The 20,150-nt window shown below is 37.5% G+C and overlaps 1 pseudogene; it reads left to right on the forward strand.

Annotated features, from left to right (window-relative positions):
- Positions 1-13,871: 13,871 nt before the first annotated feature.
- LOC149143880 (ras-related protein RHN1 pseudogene) lies at positions 13,872-14,439 on the forward strand (annotated as a pseudogene).
- The last annotated feature ends 5,711 nt before the right edge of the window (positions 14,440-20,150 follow it).

Genomic DNA, 20,150 nt, shown 5'->3' on the forward strand with positions numbered 1-20,150 from the left:
CATTCGATATGTAGGGATCCGCTCCATCATCAATTCGTAGCCTTCGCAGTGTTTCTCATCATGCCCAACTGATTTATAGAAGGTAGAAAACAACTATTGCGGACTCTGTAAAAAATTTTGCAAGAGGTGGCAATGGTCAGTTGCATGTTTCCCAGCTATCTAGAAGATAACACAGAAAAGGGTACTCCTGCGCTTAGTCCTGCAATTTTCTTAGGCTTCAAAGGTACAGGACCTCCTCCAATCAAGTAATTTTGATAAACAGGGTAGTGATCCTTAGCATGTCCCGTATATTTAAATTTTATGCACCAAACTTCAACGCACACCTCGGGTTGAGCTTCCTTTCTCGTTTTCAAGCTCTGCAATTCCATGTGCAGGCTTACCAGCTGCAACTGAATATGTTGTACTCCAACGTTGGTATTTTGCATTGGTGAGGCTTCCAATCTCATCATGATCTCCACAACCTCTACCTTTGTTCCTATCTTCTAAAGTGATAATGCTAATCTTATATGAGGAAGGAGAGATGCAATATACTAGTGCCTATGTTGATCATATGTGATCGACATATTATCTTGTCATATCAGGAATTTTAACCTCTACTCGAAGTCCCACACGAACTCATTTACTCTCTGTTTTATTTCCTTAAACTTCGTTACAGACTGCCCTTGAGACTTAGGCTTCTTAAACTCATTGTTCAATGCCTTATGAGTCTCTGCCATCGTCGCGCCAGGTCTATCTATACAGAACTTGATATACCAATTCAATGCTCTATCATGTAGTGTTGTGACCAGTTACTCTTTCTTCATATTATCATATGTAATATGATGCACTATCCATACAACATCTGCAATGAACTAGAACTATTAGGGGTATTCACTTCCCACTGCTTTGAATATTGACATCTTCATTGTGTTTGCCATGTTGAATGATTAATGTGGAGGTGGAGGTGGTGATGAAGGTGTAGGTGTATGCAACAGAGTTGGAGGTGGAGGTGGAGTGGATGGGTGAGGTATCCTCGAATACCCTAACTTACTATCTACAACGCGCTTCGTGGTGTACTCAGAATATTCCCTTCGTCATCCCTAGAAGAAGATCCTAACAGAGGACTCTATTCTGAGCCTGATTCTCCATTCCTTCTAAACGGTTTTCCACTTCGCGTAGTCCCAAACACCAATGTAATTTCATAACCCGTTTCTCACACAATAACATCTTAATCCATGTTTTCAGAGAGTTTAAGTACTTATCTCTTGGTCCCTTGAAGAACCCATGCTCTGCTTCACTATAGTTGATGGTTGTATCGATCACAAGCTCAGTGACAAAGCCTCCTAAAATACGATCAATCCAGTGATCAACAACCCGCTCGGTGTTATTTTTTGAAGATTCCAATTGCTTCACTAGTTCTGGAGTCCACACAATAGAGTCGTCAAGCCTCCACATACCCTGATTGTTCGCTAATCTAGACAGCCACTCGTGAAATTTGCAAGGAAAGAAACGGGAGAAGGTTTTGGTCTCGTTTAAGTATAGGTATCTATTCAACTATTATTCCTTGGATAACCACGGGTTTCTGTTCTCTTGAGCTAAAAACACGTGCAACTTCCTATCTATCCACTCTTCAATTTCCTTCTTAGTAGGAAACCACTTATTCGACATCACACATTCCTCAGATAGATCCTGGTCCCAGCAATAGAACCATTTGTTCGCTTGATGGGGCTTGAACCAAGTTCATCTTTATCTGCACCAACCAACAAAACCCTAATTTTTGGCCCTTTCGGTAACAACCTGCATAGCGCAGGCTGTAGTCTCACCCGAAGCAGTATTGGGGGATGTTAGAACTAGGTTTTTGCATCTAGAGGCTTGTATGATGTGTTCCTTTAGTCTTTAAGGCTTATATCTACCTTCGCGCACCTCTAACCCTTCCGAACATAGAACTACTGTAAATATATCTAAACAACTTCCAGATCTTTGCGAAGGTTCCTAATTATTCTTATCATGTATAAAGATTATAGATCTACTAATTTCACACAGTAAACAAGAATTAATTCATGTAAATCATAACATATAGTGAAGATACATAAACTTTACAGAAGTAATAATTAAGACACAGATGCATCAGAATTGGCTCAAAATAGTCTTTATTAAGTATAATCGTTCAGATACAGACTTATTTTCCCTGCGCACTCAGCTGCAGGGGCCCGCACACTCAGCCTGCGGACTTACCAAGGTCTCCGTGCACTCAGCTACAGGAGCCTTCCCCTTTCACCTAAGTACATGAAACAGACCTTTCCTGCCTTAGCACCTTTCCCTTAAAATGATTATTCCCAAGGAGATACCTCTTAAGACTCGCTATGAATCATATATATATATATAGAATTTTCTGTATAATACCATGGTCCATGAACCATGGGTGAGTCTCAAAAACTCTCTATCACCTACCCACCTAAGGGACTAAGACCCCTTTGACTTCTACTAGCTTCGTGCTCTACTGCCACATTTCGCAAAGACTTTACATTCATTACAAAAAAATATTACAAAATTGATCCAAAACTTGACAAAAATTCCCCCAGGGACCCTATCCCAACAGGTGACCTTCAAGCCCCAATCAAGGCATTTCACCTATCTTCTCCATAATGACCTACTATCCTGTTAAGAATTGATCCAATATTCTTATCGTTGTTGCAGGAACAAAATACTGATGAGTGGAATTTGAGCATCCTCTTTAATCTCATCTTTGCACGACTCAAAAACAAATTCATATTGAAGTTAAATTTGTTGAAGACAAACTTGACTCCATCTTGGAAATCAGAAGCAACATAAACTTTCTTTACTATCCTCAAACTGAGCTTGTCCATAAAAATTACACTACTGCAATATTTCAATGCTATAATTGGCTTTGCCTACAACAACATAGTCATCTTATACAATCTTAAAAACAAAGATTCTATTCACACAAGTTTCATATTGAATACTTGTATCAATGAGTACATGAGAAACTTGTACATTCCAAAAGTCCTTGAACATGCGGACTTGTAAAAAAGCCAATACATAACATCGATGAAAAATACATACTTGTTGCACATAGTTACAATTATTATTCACTTAACAAAAGTACCTAAACTGGTAAGCAACAAGTAATCACAAATTTACAAATAAACTTTACAAACAAGTCTACGCAATCTCTGCCTCTCTTAGGCTTATGGGTTCTCTTTTTGCATCATCTTTACCTTGAAGGTTTCTTTAGGATTTTTGCAAATCCTTTTTGCCACCTCTTGCGTCCCTTGCATTATATTGCACAATCTCCTTTCCTTTCTTTGAACGAAGCTCTGGATTTAATTTCCAACATCGTTCATTGTCATGCTTGTGCATCTTGCAATGGGTACAAAAGAAATTTCTCTTGCTTTCCAAAAAACAAGTCCTCTGATGCAAAGGAGAATCATTATGCTTAATGCCTAGAATCCGATCCATTCTTTTAACCATTATCATGCATTTCTCATAGACAGCCACACAATGGCCAAATGCATTACAAAAATTACAAGGGTACATGTTCCACAAGTAGTCAAAATTACCATGCATTGGAAAACACCCATGAGAATTATACCTGTCTCTAGGGCTACAACTTTGACAGAGTGGAGTGGATGATGACATACATGGTCCCTTCAAGAATTCATCTCGCTTGGGAGACAAATGAACATTTTCACAAGGTGGTGGTGACATCTCATCCTTAGATGGTTGATGTGCCTCAAACTGTTTAGAGAATTCTCCAAACTGCCTTTGACCATATCCCAATCCCTGATACTTTGGTCTCTCCTCAACCATGATTGGATTGGTGATACCTTGGCCATTTATGCCAAGGCCTCCTCCTTCATAACCCATCTTGGAAAGAAACTTCATACCAATACCTTTGGTATGTTTCTCAAATGCTGCAAAAGAGGTGTTATGCACATAAACAGAAGGAATTGTACTTGAAATTCTTATTACCTCCTTAAACTTTCCATTCATATTTTCATCTTTTGATGATGATGAAGATATTATAGATTACTCTAGCCACCCACTCTTACCAACTAGAATATGGTGAGAATCTTGGATACACTTGCAAAATTTACACGCATCATCTTCCTCTTATGGTCCACAATCATTGATTGAACCATGACCACATATTGGTTTCATTCTGAAGGTTTCTTTTGTTGTCACAGGAGTGGAACTTTTAACAACTTAATATTCTAGCACATGCTACAACTGAAGGCACATATGCCTCTTCTCCTCTTCAACCATCTCTAGCATTCTTCTCAACTCAATGTTCTCCATACGAAGAGCCAAATTCAGCTCCTCTAGCTCTTGGAGACTCTTTTTTCCCATTCTGGCAACTTGGTCAGATTATGCTCTGATACCAATCTGATATAAAAATGAAGGAGGTGTCTTTTTCCTCTTCTCCAAAATCAAACAAAGAAATAAACAAGGACTGTTCTGATGCTTTGCAAGGTAATAATGGGTCTTGACAAAAAAGCAGGTTTTACAAAAATTTCTCTTCAAGTCATGCATTATTCTTCACATGTAAACTTAACATAAGCAACATAATAACGCATAGCTCATACAGGAATCATGAATAGTATAACAAAGGAGTTTTTGACGGAGTTCAACCCTCTTGAGCTACATCTCTGGGCCTACCAACATACCTAGACCACTCCATATATTCAATGTAAAAAGGAGTACATAAAATTTTGTTGATGAAAACATGTGGTTATTACCCCTACAAGGTAATGTTCTCCTGCAAAGAACTCTCACATAAAGAAGCAATACAAGGCATCTCCTACAAAGATCCTATACTCCAACTGAAATGAGCTTACATAAGCATATGAGCATTTCAATTCCATATTGAAGACCATAAAAAAAACTTCCCTCAACATGACATAATGAGAAAAGTAAATCTGAGATGAACGCTGCAAGTCGCAGTTGTTGCAGTATACTTTTGAAGGTGAGAAAACCACTACAAAGTCTTCTCCATGCTAAAACACCTTCAAGAACTGCTTCAAAAAACATGATTGATTCATACACCCTTGGACTTCAACCTGCAAAAATAATCCTTAGATGTGCACAAGTCATAAATTAGAGGTCACCATTGGATCCAAAATATCCAAAAACCCACAAGTAGACTCTTCTTGAGCTCAATTTGGTCAAAAACTCAAAAATATATGGCTCTACAAGCTCTCCCATGAGTTTTACTGTTAACTATCCTACAAATCAAACCAAAATTCTAACTGTCCCACAAATGTGCCCTATTTTTCGCTAATGAGGCAACAAATCCACTCTTCGCCAGTGCATTTTGTTGGACGATTAAATGAGCTAATAACCGCTTAAGACCAAAAATTCAGGTCATATGGCCGCATAAGTCTGTGGGCTAGGCCTTAATGCCTGCCTCCACTGGCCTAGCCCTTAAAACATGAGTGTGTGGTCTTATCAGGTGCCATGGGACTAAGGGTCAGGCCAACAATCTACCCTTTTTGTTAGGCCCCTAAACTCTTGGCATCGAGTCACATGGGTTTCCAAAGAACCCTGGGTTAGCCCCTCTCTGAAAGCCCTTTCTGCTAGTGACTTAATCCATGCACTATGGTCTCGTAGCAGCGGCATATAGCCATGGGCCAAGATCTAGGGTCTAGCCCCCTTCTCTGTCGACACCCTTCTCCATCGCTCTCAGTCTTACGAAGGTGATGTGACGAGGGGTCGGGCTTCCACCAAGCGACTTCTTCGCGAGCTCCAAAAAATGTTGCATTATGGTCATGTGACTTAGGTGTGACCGAGGATCGGGCCTAATGGTTAGCGCCCCCATCTTCTGCGCCTTCCGCTAGAGCCTATGGTCTTGTGCCAAGGTCATGACCAGGGGCCAGAAGCTTAGCCTCGACCCCATCCCCCAAACTTAAAACGTTGAAACCTTAAATAGCACTTGAGGCCTATATATGTTAAGATCCACCATAGGCAAACTGGTAGAGTGCGGAGTTTTTTGTTGTGAGGTCGGGGGTTCGAATCTTGTGGAGTCTTGTTCGACCATAACCAAAATTTTACACCACTTCCAAGGTGCCACATGGCACCATATTACTGGTCCAAATCACCAAACCATCAACCATGTGCCAAAATTGTAGGATGCCACTTATCAACTTGTGATTGGCTTGAAGGTACACATAGTCACCCTACTAACTCAGTTGTACGGTCACCCAGTCAGCTGCTCAATCAATAGACTTGCTAAAATTTTAATTATTGGGCCAAACAATCAGCACACGATAACTTGAGCATACAGTGTCAGATTGAGGTGAAACAAACGTCATTGGATTTGGAACAACAAGCACTTTGACTTGAAGCTAGTTTCAAGACTTTTTGGGCACTTTCATTTTTGAGAAAAAATTGGATCACCTGATCAATATGTCTTATGTTGTTGTCTTAGTTTTTTTGTTCTCTTTTGACTTGGCTTCGATGACTAGAAAATCTAATTTTAACTTTGATCTATTCTTCCTAGTAAAAAATTGACTAATATTTTATAATTTATTATGTAAATCTCAATATTTTTCACTAATAAAAAATCTTAATAAAAAAAAAAAAACGCAAAATAAAACAAAACAAGAACCATTCTTAATCCATTACATTTTCTATTATTATAAACAAAAAAAGGTTTACTCCAAATCTAAATACACATGATGTTATTTCTTTCTTCACTTTGTTTTAATTCAAGGCACATCAAGTTAGCTATCCAAAATACAAATGAACTAACTTACAAATAATAGAACTGATCAAGCAACAAACAATGAGTAATGTTTTGTTTTTTAGTTGCTTTTAATAGAAATAAATTGTATACTAGACATATTCACTAAACGCTAACAAAATAAAATAATATAAATTATCTAACAAATATCACTAAAGTTAAAATCAAAAAATAACTTTGTTTCGTTAAAGATAAGATTGTATATTAAAAAATATTCAATAAATATGATTGAAAGGGCACTTGTAAAGTTAAAAAAAAATAAAACCTTTATGGCAACAACTAATTTAAGTTAAAGGTAATTTGATTTTTCCTTTTTATTATGATGTTGACTTATGGAACTTATTGTTAACATGAAATCATCATTTCGAAATATATATAACTAGCAAACTAAATCACTAAATATAAAAACCTTTATTTCTGATAGAATAAATATGAGATAAAGATTATTTGAAAAAAAAATGAAAAAAACTATAAGACTAAGAACAACCTTCTACTTCCCACCATTGATAACACATTATTATGTATATTAGCTTGTCATTCACACTTTTAAAATTCATTAAGTAAATGATACTGTGGAAGGCAATAGTTCACACATTATTTTGTGTAATATTTCAGGGTTGTACGAAGTTCTATAGGTTGAATGATCACGATTAGTGCATCATAGGCTTAATATTTAGTTGCCAGACTTCAGAGGAGAGGGAGGAAAATCTTTTGCAGATAAGAGTCAAAAAATGTTATCTCGTGGCATCCATTTCTCATTTTGTCAACTAACTATAATTTCTCTATAGTTTCCTTGAACACCATATTTCAACATCCAACCTACGTAGGCATCCTCTCTTCTCCTACAAGGATGTGATCATTTAAATGTCTCCTCCTATGATCCAATCCTACCTTTGTATAGGTAACCATAACATCTTGATAGAGTCTAAAAGGAAATTTATGAGGGTAGGATTAGGAAATCCTTAAGCATTGATGATATGCCCCTGATTTTGAACTCCTATTACAATGTAGTTAGTTGATATGACTCTAGTGGTTTCCATCATTACTTCAAATGTGATCTAGTTGAGGTCCCATAGAAGCACCAATTCCCCAAAAACCCCTTTCACACTCACCACTAAGACCTTATATCCTTTCCAACATTTCCAAGATATATTTGTCATGGTGTCTCCATCACATTTATTTGTCTTATGTGCTTAGTCTATGACTTTGTTTTTCAACCTTCTATGTCTTGCCAAGGGTTTATCTACTAAAAACATCCTCTAAATATTGTTATGTGTCATTATCTATACTCATATATTTGATCCCTATAGATTCTTCCTTTGAACAAGTTGGCATGTTCATGGCATTTTTGACATGTCAAGGGAATGTGTTCATAATCCAAGTTTATGGTAAAGCTAATGAGACGTTTATATCAAAAAATATTATTTCATAGGAGGTATATCTACCATACTTGGTGACCTATAGGATTTTGACAAATGATCCAAGGGTATTGCCTATTCCTTCCAGTGTTTTTTTCTCCCATAACTCTTAAAATAAGGAGTACATGTGAATCCTTATTGATGCTTTTGTGAAATCTTCCTTTTTAGGAGAAAATTATTATGTCCAACAACACAAATGTAAACCCACTGAGTTGAAGAAGTATGGCCCTTCTTCAAATATTTTGTCTCTATGCTCAATATAAGCAAATATGGCCATAAATAATCCTTCTAATTTTATATCAACCCGAGCTTCATATTTCCATTTAGATTTAACCCATCCTAATAAATCATTCTCAGAGGGTGAAATGCCCATGAATTTCCATATCACTACATGATATTCATACTCTATATATAATGACCAATGATAGAGGAAGTAACTTCATACCATTATTTTTCTGCAACCTATTTTCAGTATGTTTCTTCTACGAGTACTATTTGTCAAACATGTCATCCTCCATTGGTTTTTGTCCTACCCCCACTGCATTTCAACTTCAACATGGCTCACATTCGACACCCATGTGACTACATCTTTGAACAATTTGTTTACAAAGTCTGTTTGGATACTTATTGCCATCAGGCATGAGTAAGACCACCACAATCATCAAGCATGAGTAAGACCACCACTTCCATTGAGCATGAGTAATATTGTAGCCCCCTGCTCTGAAATATAACCTACTATGTTTTGTACCATAAGCACTTGCACCTCTCCTCCTTGCCCACCTCCCAATATTTCTATATTAAAAAATGTTTCCATCTTAATCAAACCAACAATAGATTGATAAACCATGAGATTCATTCTTTAAAATTATTTTACCAACTGCAATACTAATATTGCACCCAAGAGTGATTTGTACTTAGGTGCCTCTACCTTTATAGATGGTAATTAGTGTTCTTTACTTGTGAATACCCTAGATTGTTTCAATTACCATCAAACTTTCTAACTCTTTTTATTTGGAGTTTGATGTTGTTTATGATTCTAAAGTGCTAGATTAATCAATATGTAGTGCTAGATTAATCTTCTTAGAAGTGGTATAGAAAGATCCATGTTTATTCACTTGAGAATTCTAAATCATAAGAATGGTCATGTATTAGGTTTTTTAAACTAACATCAAATTATCATGCTTCTTTATATTTGGAGTTTGATGTTATTTATGGTCATAAATTGCTATATAAATGAAGAGAAATAGTGTCATATAGCTATAAACATTTAATAGATGAATTAGAGTTGTTCAATGTTTTAATAATGGTGTAAAATCATCCATATTTATTCACTTCAACATTCTAAATCATTAAAAATAAATTAAGAGGTATCAATGATCTTAATTCATATGACCTTAATGTAGATTTTTATTGTAGATTCAAAATGGAGATTGTGATATGCTAAAACGATTGACTTGAATCAACTCTACTCATCGATGGAAACAAAAAATGATCGATGAAATCATGAAGCAAGAAAGGAAGAATTTCAATCACACATAACACAATAATTTTCTAGGGAAATCCTTAGCTAAAAACCCTTTCTATCTGTATATTGCATTAACCAGAAGCTCTGAGAAGAAAATACAATGCTTATTCAACCCAAACAATATTTGCAGAATTACAATCTATCTCACTGCTTCACAAAATAGCTCAAGCCAATACTTAGCCAAATATTCTCTCTGCCAAGCTCCTAATTCCTTGCGTTGTTCCCTTGGGAATTAGCCAATATTTAATTGGGAAATTCCTCACTCATAACTATGCAATCCATCCATAGGCGATTCTTGGATTGCATGCACCATCAGTTTAATTTAGATGATTTTACAATTGATAGTACACAGTCCCTGAACTCTAATTTCAACTAGGACTTTCTCAGAACTGACATGCATGAGTTAGTTATGAGTGAATTATCAGTTATCTAATCGATCATTGCATGTGAATTAAATCCAATTTAATTCACTTGACCTCTCACTAGTTCCTCCATCAATTAGAACTAGTTTAACTGAATTTAACTTAGTTAAACTGAATTAAATAATTACAACTCAATAAGAACTCAACCTGGGCCCCTAAAATTTAGGGATCACTCTACATGACTCTAGATAGACTTCCAACTCAAATTTACTAAGCCAACTAAGTCAACTTAACTTAGTTAACTATTACAAGTTGCTATGAGAATTAGAATTACAATTTAATTCCTAATTTAATTCAAGGACAAATTAAATTAGGATTTTTCTTGATGTTATTTTTAACATTTCTTGTTTCTATTTTCAACACTCCCTCTCAACAAGAAAGGAATTCAACTCTATCCCGATCTGGTACCTTTGGAATGTTTTGCATGCAACTCTTGTCACTATTTTTGTTGCTACTGTAACATCTGCAACCAAAGAATCCAAACAAAATAAACTAAAACAACTGTGTCTATAGCTGTCTGCTAGGAAAAATTATGTTGCTGCTGACTCTGCTACTGAGCCTCCTGCTATGCTGTCAACATTGCTTTTTACTCCTTAGTATCTGACTGACACTGATCCTCCTGCTACTGAATATTGTGGCCCCCGTAGCAACGCAATGATCCATGAGACAAACACACCTCAATGGACCCTACCCAATTTCTGAAACTATTGGACTAAGGTTTCATATCGCCCCACCTCTCACCTGGATGTATGGATGCATGTGCTCCTTCTACCCACTTAGCTCGGAATTCCCCCCTACTGGAGGTCTTTGCTTGAGTGGATGTCTCCACTTGGTCTCCTCTCTTCTTCTCCAACTGTGGTTGCTCCACAACTTTTTCAGATTGCATATTGAGAGGTAATTCATGTTCCCTCTTAACCAACAAGTCTCTAACCTTTTTCTTGCTCCTCAAGGCTTTGCATTCATCTTGCACCTCAAGTTCATATAGGTTCTTTACTCGCACATCGATCCATTTCACATGTCCTGTGGCGATGTGTCCAAGGAAAACCTTTCCTTTACATATCACATCCTAGCCACTGTCTTCCAATACCGTGACGGGAATAAGATTTTTCTTTAGTCCTGGAACAAACATCACATCGTGAATTTGAGATGGGAGCCAGACTCCCTCTGAAAAGTAACAATACTGATGTCAATCGTGCTATACCTCCCATCATCTCCAAACTCTATGTTATGCTTGAGGTCTTTCTCCTCCAAGTCACTGAAGAGATATTTATTCCCCTTCATATGGAATGAGGTACCGTTGTTGAGATACCACATGCCTCCCATTACAGCTCTTTCCATGCATGCAATGAGAGTAAATCAAGTTTGAATTTTGAAGCTAAAGCTTAACCTACTACCACTATTGCAAGCTTCTCCTTGCTTGCCTTCCTCTTTGGCATTTCGTGGCATAGTGCCCAAAATCGTGACACCGAAAACACTTATTGTTCGACAAGTCCTTCTTCTTGCATCCCTCCTCGCATTGGGATTTCTTTCCCTTGAATTTCTTTTCTTTGTTGACTAATAAAAATTCCTCTTCCACTTATTTGGATGAGGTCTCATCTCTAGTGTTCCGTCGAATCTTTTCTTGCACCAAGTCGGACCACAATCGCTCCCACTCTGGTAGCTTCTCCCTCCCATTAACTGAGTCCTGGTAATTGTGTCAGCTCTTGGGAAGGCCTAGAAGTTCTAGGCTCACCATATCGTCTTCAGTAATGGTAACATCAACACTTACAATCTCATCCCGACATTGGGTGAACTTGGTCAAGTAATTCAGAATTGAGTCTCCCTTATCCATCTTGATCTTTCTGAGTTTATCCTTTAGTGCCAGCTTCTTGTGGTCACTATTGTTTTGAAACAGGTTTGTAAATTCCTTCCACATTGAAAATGGAGTTTCCTTATAGTGGATATTTGATACAATATGATCTCGAACTCCTTCTAGGATAATCCTTATCACCTTTTCCACACACTTTCTCCATTCTTCCAGATCTTTAGCATCAGATGTTGGAGGCTTCGGGATATCATGATCTATGAATTCCTTCAACCTGTTGTCTTCCAACACTGCCTCCATCATGTCCTTCCAAGCTATGTAATTCGAGCTACCCCCAAGGACATACTCAAGTCTCAATCCATAGAATGGCATTCGGCTAGCTCTGAAGTATGAAACTGCAAATTCGATTTCACTTGCACAACAAACCTGTATTCTCCTCTTCTATAATGATTTTAGCTCTGATACCATGCAGATTTTTATTGTAGATTCAAACTGCAGATTGTGATATGATAAAAAAATTGACTTGAATCTACTCTACTCATCAGTGGAAACAAAAATTAATCGATGAAATCACAAAGCAAAAAAGGAAGATTTTCAATCACACATAACACAATGATTTTATGGGGAAATCCTCAGATAAAAACCCTTGTTATATGTATATTTCATTAACCATAAGATATCAGAAGAAAATGTAATGCTTGTGCAGCCCAAACAAACTTTCCACAAGTACAATCTATCTCACTGCTTCACAAATCATCTCAAGCCAATACTTAGCCAAATATGTTTAATGCCAAGCTCCTACTTCCTTGCGTTTCTCCCTTGGGAATTAGCCAATATTTAGTTGGGAAATTCCTCACTCATAATTGTGCAATCCATCCATAGGCCTTTCTCTGATTTCATGCACCATCGGTTTAATTTAGATGATTTTACAACTAATAGTACATTGTCGTTGAACTCTAATCTCAATTGGGTATTTTTCCGAACTGACATGCATGAGTTATTTATGAGTGAATTATCAGTAATTTGATTGATCATTTCATGTGAATTAAATCCAATTTAATTAACTTGAACTTTCACTAGTTCCTCCATCAATTAGAACTAGTTTAATTGAATTTAACTCAGTTACACTGAATTAAATAATTGCAACTTAATAAGAGCTCAACCTGGGCTCCTAATATTTAGGGATCACTCTACATGAATCTAGATAGATTTCCAACTAAAATTTGTTGAGCCAACTAAGTAAACTTAACTTAGTTAACTGTTACAAGTTGCTATGAGAATTAGAATTACAATTTAATTCCTAATTTAATTCAAGGACAAATTAAATTAGGATTTTTCTTGATGTTAATTTTAACATTTCTTGTTACTATTTTCAACCCTTAATTTTTTTTAAATAATAGATTGCTAAATTCAAATGATTTTTTAAATCTATGACACCTTTTGACATTAACAACAAAAATTCAAGTGATTTTGTATCCTTTTAAGATTTCTGACCCTATATGATATGAACTTCCCAAGTATAAATAACAATACCTTAACTACTACAATTTACACATTTAAGTTAAATAATCTATCAAATTTGAATTCCTTACCAATACAATATTAACATATTCAAAAGTAATAATCAAATTGAACTATGTTGGAACTATTATAGGGGTATATGTGTGGGCATAGGAGATCTCAGCAACTTAGAAGAGCTCTGGTTTGTAAGAATCATTCTAGCGGAGCTTAGGAACTTGGCGAAGCTCAAGGTCCTAAATTAGATCTTCAAAGATATTTACAAGGGGTGAATTTATTCAGAAACCATTGTATGGTATGCAGTTGGATTCGTTGCAATCACCAAATCCTCAGCTACAACTCTTCGTTCTCACTCCTCTGTTGATCCAAAAGCTATGGAGTTTGGTAATCTGTAGAGAAAACTTCGAGGCATTTGAGTGTCAGCATCGTATCCCTGGACTAAATGGTGACCATGGGCACCGATAACATGCAGGCTAAGCTAGTGCTTCTTGGTGATATGGGTACTGGAAAATTTGAATTATCAGGAGTCGACAATTGGAGCAACATTTTTCTCGCAGACACTCGCTGTGAATGAGGTGGTTGTAAAATTTGAGATATGGGACACTGCAGGATAGGATAAATATCATAACTTGGCTCCCATGTATTATTGTGGTGTTGCTGCAACTATAACTGCTTATGACATAACAAATTCATATTTTTTTGTTTGAGCAAAGAATTGGGTGTTGGAGCTTAAAAAATAAGGCAACCCAAATTTGGTTATGGCCATCGCTGGAAATAAGTCTGATATGGAAACAAAGAGGAAGATTGAACCAAAGGAAGCTAAAACATATGCAAAGGGAAATGGTTTATTTTTTATGGAAATCTCAGCAAAGACAACGCAAAATGTCAATGAATTGTTCTATGAAATTGCACAGAGATTACCTAAATCACAACTGGTGCAGTAGCCTGCAGGCATGGTTCTCATAGATAGACCTACAAAGAGCACTAGAACTTACTCTTGCTGCTCATAAGCCCTAGATTTCTTGTCACTTAAAATTTGAAGATGCCCCTTTTAGTTGTAAGCAGTTATTCTATGCACATTACTTGCTACGATTGTCATATCCAGAGGAGATGGTGGGGGATTCAAGATTTGTTTAAAACTTGCTTTAAGGAATTTTAACATTTATATCTTATATTCTTAAATATGCATTAAATAGTCAGATGGACATTGTTATCATCCCAAGAAACTCACCTAGGTTGTATATTAGTGATGCTCGGGAACATTACAAACTCAACAAAATGTTGGAAAAATAGTGGATGAAGAAAACAAATGCTGCATATTCAAGCCAGATAACCACTCCTACTATGCTTAACCCCAGACATGGGTGAACACCCCCACACTACAAGGCTTTTAACCACCAATCACTCACAGTTTGAGGATAAGGTGATAATGGAGAAGACTGACCACACCAGTAGGTGTACAGGACCCTGTGATGGCCGGCTGCAACCAGTTAAAAGGTCTTTAAATCTGTTTTCTAATACACAGAAAGGATGACAGCTCTCTGGCACTAGAACAACAGAAACCTGCATACAAATTCAATAAAACAGCTAAATTCTAACACAGAGGTGGGATGACAGCCCCTATAATGCTAAACATCAGCAGCACATGAAATAATGCATGACAGACATAGCCTGGAACATAGAAGAAGTGAAAATGAGCAATTGTCCACAAAAGAAGCTTGTATTAGTTGGAAATGAAGACCAGAAGCTGCAGGTCTCATAGTAGTTATAGTCTCCAGAAGTTGAAGCTTACAACAATGTAACACTCATCCAACATTTTATCAACCTGATTACCTTGTTTTTCTGGGTATATATAGCATTTGAATACAAAATTACTCTGCTAGGTTATGCGTGGAGGTGTCTTAATGGATCACCAACCGCATTTACAAACTATTATGGGCCTTTGATACATTCTGACTGTCTTAATTAACAAATTTGACATTCTCTGATATTTTGGTGTCCTTTCTGAGCATATGGGATATAATGTGTACAATGCTCCATAACTAATTTATATCTTGATCTGCTTGAAGCCGTCCTTCTTGTCCTTGACCGTGTTGTCTTTGAATGTGGCAGCTGAAATATTAACTGCGCAATGTATTAAACCTGGGTTCCTTTTCCTTCGGGCACACAGGATTGCTCAACACACAAAAATTGAATTGGAAATTGTTGAGCTGCAATGGAAGACACAGAGGCAATATCAGCCATCGGATGAATAAAAACAACGGAGGAGATCGTATAAGAAGAGCTATCGGGAGGCAGCGCGGACAATAAATATGAGTCGTTGGATGAAATGGTTGGACGGTTGAGATTTTTTGATAGGGGAGATCGGGTGATAGGTGAATGGAGAAATGTGGGCCGTCAGATCGCAGTCAGGCAGATCCGACGGCGATCGGGCGGCAGAAGAAAACGATGGTTAACAGGCGGGGAAACGGTACGATGGCGGGAAGTGGTTTCCCCGCACCACTTTTGTATTGTAGCGGTTTACATACAGGGGAAGTGCGATGTAATGAAAATGCACCACGTGTCTAATGTGATGGGTGGGGAACCACTTTTCCCGGGAGCTAACAAGCGAGCGGCTCTCGGGAGCGGGGCTTGTGAATGGCGTTGGATCAAAGGGCGGGGTAAGATTGGACAGCACAGAGATAAAGCACAGGTTTATTGTTGACATGACGGGTGATATGATAGGTAAAGGGGCCCGCCGGGTTAGGCTATGTTTTATTACATCCGTGCGTTAAAAAGGGTTGGGGTTATAGTTTCGAGGTAAAGCGGAAATAGGTTAATATGAGGTTTACAAGGTTAGCGGGGGTTTATAATGTTATAACAAAGAACACGCAGGGATGGGAAAAGGGTTTAATATAATTAAACACAAAAAGCACCCAAAAATTTTAAAGGCTTATGCAGGGTTATGGGAGGGAACAAGGGAAAAGGGGCTTAAAGGAAAATGAGGAGAATTTGAGGGGAAGGAGGAATCGGAGGAATAAAGGGTTAAAAGAGCATAGGGAAAATGAAAGGGAGAGATAGAATGAACTGCTAAATGTTATGCAACCCAACCAACATTGCCTGTCCTGATTTCATTCATCAAATGTTGCAAACAGTAGCAGAGCTAACACTAGCTCCTTCTGGGGATGAGATCCTCCCTGTGAGGTCTCAAGAACCTACAGACCACTGCCTTTCCAGCTGAAAACAAATTAGCCAAAATTCCTAGTGTTCCATTGGGCATGGAATCTACTTTGCCTGCACAAAACTGATAAAAACAGAATATTTACATCCTTTAAGGCCAAAGACCTTAAACCACATAAGCTTTCACAAACCGCCCATTAACTGGGCCATCAAAAACTGTCTCTCCTCCCATACTTTTTAGTATGAAAGTGTTGTTCCCTTGAATCTGTGAAATGATGAAAGTCCCTGTCCAAAAAGCATCAAATTTCCCATGATTTCCTTTCTTCTCCTTTAGTACATCCCATTTCAAGACCAAGTCACCAATCTGAAAATTATTTGTTTTTGCCTTTTTGTCAAAGGCCTCTTTGATCCTTTTTTGATGTGTTGTAGCCTTTTCAACCAGTTGTTCTCTAATCTAATGTAACTCTGCCAAAAGTGATTCTCCTTGCCATATCTTCTTCCTCATTCTGCTCTTGTTGAAGGAATTTTGCCACAGGAAGGGTTAGCTGAATTGGAAATATAGCCTCAGTGCCATACACCAATTTGAATGGAGAACTCCCTATGGATTTTTTAATGGTCACTCTGTCAGCCCACAGTGCGTACTTGAGCTTTGAATCCCAATTCTTTTTATTGTCCTCTAACAGCTTTTTAATTATTCTGATCAGACTTTTATTAGAGGATTCTGCCAGACCATTTCCTTGAGGATAATAAGAGGTGGAATGAACAAGTTTAATGCCCATTGAATCACACATTTCCACCAATTCTTTTGCCCTGAAGGCTGTTGCATTATCTGTTATTAATTTATGTGGACAACCAAATCTGCTGAATATATTATTTTTCAAAAACTTCATGACCACATTATGATCAACCTTCCTCGTAGGGACTACTTCAATCCACTTAGTAAAATAGTCAATGGCTACTAATATCCATCTGTGTTGGCCACTAGAATGTGGATTGATTTCTCCAATGAAATCCAAACCCCACTGCTGAAAAGGTCCTTTTGCCTGAATTGGTTTTAAGGGCAGGGATTTCAACTATTGTTTTCCTTCAAATCTTTGGCACCTGTCACAAGATTTAACAAAAACGAATACATCAGAAAATAAAGTGGGCCAACAGTACCTAGCTCTAAGAATTTTGTGGGCTGTAGTTTTCCAATAATGGTGCCCTCCACACATGCTGCTATGAAACTGCTGCATCACTTCCTTTGATTGTTCCTTGTCCAGACACCTTAAAAATATTCCAGATGGATCCCTCCAGTAGAGCAGATTTTCCATAATGCAATACTTTGTTGCTCTAAGCTTTAAAGTTCTGGCCCGTCTTTGAGTAGATCCTAAAGGGATCTCTAGCCTCAACAAAAACTTAATTATTTCAGCATACCAATGACATGAAGCTAGATTCTCATCCACTAACTTTCTCTCTGTTTCAACTGCTTGTTCTCTTCTGCCTGATCATTTTCTGCCATAGTGCATAGGAAATCAACATCTAAAGACCTGCAATTTTCTTCAGCCAATAACTTGGCCAGCCCCTGACCTCTGACCAACTTTGTGGGCTTAAGCTCTATGTTAAATTCTATCATTTTAGCAATCCACTTTGCCCTTCTTCCATCAGCATCAGGTTGTGTCACTACATCCTTTATTGCAGCAGAAGGCACATATGCAATTATTTTTAAATGCAAGATATAAACTTTGAAAGCCTTTAAGGATTTAATAAGTGCATATGCTTGCTTCTCTATAATATCATACCTTAGTTCAACATCCCTCAAATTCTTGCTGAAAAATGCCACTGGATGCTCTGAACCTTTTTCATCTGCCTGCAATAAAACAGCTGCAATGGTGTCTTCAGAGGCAAAAGAAAATATATGAAACTCCTTGCTATAATCAGGACTTATTAAAGTGGGAGCCTCCATAATAGCCTTCTTAATAGACTCAAAGGATTTTCTTGCTGTATCAGTCCATTTTACCTCTGCTCCTTTCTTCAACATGGAGGTCACATGCTTAACCAATTCTGCAAAATTTGGAATAAACCTCCTGACAAAATTAATTTTGCCCAGAAAAGACTGAATATCCTTCTTTGATCTTGGGACAGACAAAGTCTAAATTGCTTTGACTCTTTCTGGGTCAATCTGAACACCTGCAGCAGACACAATATGTCCTAATAGCTTGCCTTCACTTAAAGCAAATTGAGATTTCTTGGGATTGACTGATATTCCAAACCTCCTGCACTTCAGGAACACTTTTTTTAAATGCTGCAAATGATTTTGGTGGCTGCTGCAGTAAACTGTTATATCATCAAGGTAGATAAGCACAAATTTGTCCTTCTCTCCCACAAATTCTATATCCATACCTCTCTGAAAGGTGGCTCCAGCATTCATCAATCCAAATGGCATTTTGGCATACATAAAAGTGTCCCAAGGAGTGGTAAATGCAGTCTTTTATTGATCATCTGGGTGGACAACAATCTGATTGAAGCCTAAAAACCCGTCCAAGAATGACATCACTTTAGCTCCTGAGACTTTTTGCAGCAAATTCTCCATCTTCGGCAGAGAGTAGTTGTCTTTCTTTGAGCATTTGTTCAAATTTCTGAAATCGACACACAGTCTGATTTCACCACTTTTCTTCCTCACCACCACTAGGTTGGTCACCCATTTTGAACACCTGAGAGGAACAATGATATTGGCAGCCGGCAACTTTTTAATTTCTTTCTCAATCAGTGGAAGAAGCATGGGATTTATTGGTCTCAGCTTCTGTCTAAACGAATGGTGTCTTTCTCCAGAGGGATTTTATGCTGAATTATGCTCTTATCATAAGTTTTGAGGTTACTATACTCCCAAGCAAACACATCAGTAAATTGCCTCATCAAATTGCAGTATTCAGCACTTTGATCAGCAGACAAATGAGTGGACAAATTCACATACCTAGGCTGACCTAGACTTCCTATATCATCCTTACAAACTACAGATTGATCTTCTTTTTGGGCAGCCTTGTAAGGCACATCATTCTGGTCAAACAGTCTTTCAAGAGGAATTAGGCCCTTAGAAATATGATTACTAGGAAGCTGGACAATGCTATCTTTACCAATTTTATTTCTAAACTGGGACTGGTGATTTTCAAACAAGGCATCATTCTCTTGGTCAATTTGCATTTCTGAAAATTCATCAATGACTTGAAGGAACCTATTCAACTCATTATCATCATCAAAAACTTTCCAATGGAGGACATTATCAGGCAAGGACGGTCTATATTTCATTTTGACTTCATAAACTAATCTGGGAGGCATAGGAGGTATAAACAGACTAGCAGAGACAACAAGGGAATCAGCAAGCTGATTTTGGGTTCTAGGAATATATGAGATACAGAAAAATCAAAAGAGTCTCTGATTCTCCATACCTCATCTCTGTATGCTTTAAGCTTTGGGTGCTTTGCTTGAAATGTTTTATTGACTTGCTGAATGATCAGATCAGCATCTCCAAATACCTTTATATTCTTGATTCCTCTGTCTTTTGTTGCATTAAGGCCCAACAACA

This window comes from Pinus tabuliformis, chromosome X, assembly GCF_031772625.1.
Source record: "Pinus tabuliformis cultivar Carrire ecotype Pingquan chromosome X, CPIR1, whole genome shotgun sequence".
Classification (NCBI taxonomy): domain Eukaryota; kingdom Viridiplantae; phylum Streptophyta; class Pinopsida; order Pinales; family Pinaceae; genus Pinus; species Pinus tabuliformis.